Genomic DNA, 2,061 nt, shown 5'->3' with positions numbered 1-2,061 from the left:
AAAAAAAAAAAATACAAATAAGTGAGAAAACTTCGGGGGCCCATTTTCGAACGAGGACGCGCGACAATTTTTTTTTCCTTTCCTTCTTTCTTTTTCTTCCTTTTCTTTTAATAATTTTGTTTTTTTATCGATAAATTCGTAAGAATAAAAAAAAGAGTAATAGAAGAGGGAGAGAATAAAAAAAATGAATTTCGCGCGTCCGCGTTCCTCGGCACGTGTGCGTTTTATTGCAAACCTTCTTCAGAATATTTACAATAAACAAACGGAACGAAAAAAAGAACACGCATATCCATATATATAAATATATATATATGTGTGTGTGTGTATGTATGTGTACGTGTAGTATATGTGTGTTTGCTTTTATGTTTATGCATAATTCAATACGATAATCGTGTTGTTGCATGGAACCAATAATTTACTTATGATTTGCATATATGATATATACACACACACACACATATATATATATATTTATATATACATATAAATATAAGTACGTGTGAATTACGATATCAGACTCAAAACGTTACGCGTAATAATTAAAACTATTTTCACCGTATTTCGAGGTGTGCGTGTTTATATACACGCTCAAAATAATTTCTTTTTTTTTCCTTGTGTGTTAGGTATTTTTTTTTTTTTTTTTAACACAAACGTGAGTCTGCGTATCGAAATTTTACACCCCATTCTTTTATTTTTTTTGGTTGATTTTTGAACGAATGTAAATTGATAATATTACAAATACAATGCACGTTTATGTATGTTGTGTGTTATACCAATACATATTACGTGTACTTTAAATACGTACGTACCAAAAAAAAAAAGAACAAAGTAAAAGTAAAAGAAAGTTACAAAATAATACCGTACTCAAGATCGGAGAAACTCGTACTCGTGATGATGATGATGATGATGATGATGATGAAAGAGATGTAGAGAAAGAGAAGATGTATCCATCCAACCAACTTGCCCCAGGCTCCTGCCCATCTTTGGTAAGCACCATCCAATCCTTTATAGTCCTTTTAATCGACTTTATCCTGTTTAACTGTCGACTAAGACAAATATTTTTCTCATTAATTTTAAACAGGGTTTTATATTTATTTATTTATTTTTTTTTAAGTATCTTTTTCTTTTTAACAATTTTTTTTTTTTTTTTTCATATATTATTATTGCATATACACACCAACAAGAAGCGAGACACACACACACACACACAATATTTTATTGTTTATATTTGTTATTGTTGAAAAGTGTAATTAATTCATGGAAAAATGAATGAGATAAAAAAACATAATTATATATTTTAATATAAAAATTCACGAAAGGTGAGAGAGTGTAGTTAAGGTATCATATTAGAAATTTGATCAAAGTTACACGTTCTCAAAGTACAGGTAGTGATAAGAAAAACTAAACTAGCATTTTAAATTTTAATTCGATACTTTAATTACACTCGTCGTCTCCCATGTGAATTCATATTTTTTAATGCAACGTTAATTCAAAAGTATAATAAAATTCCTCTTCATATGCATTTCGTTAATATGTATGAAACTTAGGTTTAGTTTTTTTTTTTTTTTTTTTTTTTTTTTTTTTTTTTTTTTTTTCATTTTTTCATGAATTAAGTAAAATCATACACTTTAATAACGGTAACATATTGTCAAGTATTTTCATTAATTGTAAGTACACACACGTAAATACTTACACACAAACAAAAAGGTGTTTTTTTATTTTCGGACATTCAAGACACAAGACCATTCAAGACAACAACAACAACAACCAGAGAACATCCAAGCAAATCCCTTATGGGCTTACGTGTGTGTGAGAGAGCAATAAGAGAAATAAAAAAGAAAATAATTTTGGTGTACGCGACACAGATCTATAAGAAAAAATTTTTTCACGCGCAAAACTATTCGAGATATTGTTTTATATACATTTTAAATAGGTATGTGTGTATTATTATATTTGATATAAGTTTTCTTTACTAATTTTACTTTACTTTTTTTTTTCTTTTCTTTTTTTTGCCGAAACAAATGTTCCGTCGTATCTGGTTCGACGTGTACGTATGAAAAA

At 28.1% G+C, this 2,061-nt stretch overlaps 1 long non-coding RNA gene across 1 annotated transcript; it reads left to right on the top strand.

The window, feature by feature from the left end:
- Positions 1–6: 6 nt before the first annotated feature.
- On the top strand, positions 7–2,061 carry LOC106788770. Its single transcript, XR_001381939.1, has 2 exons — positions 7–986; positions 1,735–2,061. It is a non-coding gene; the product is annotated as an uncharacterized LOC106788770 (long non-coding RNA).

This window comes from Polistes canadensis, unplaced genomic scaffold (assembly GCF_001313835.1).
Source record: "Polistes canadensis isolate GaletaPanama2010 unplaced genomic scaffold, ASM131383v1 scaffold_6, whole genome shotgun sequence".
NCBI lineage: Eukaryota > Metazoa > Arthropoda > Insecta > Hymenoptera > Vespidae > Polistes > Polistes canadensis.
The sequence above is the reverse complement of the archived record's forward strand: the minus strand, read 5'-3'. Positions and strand labels throughout refer to the sequence as shown.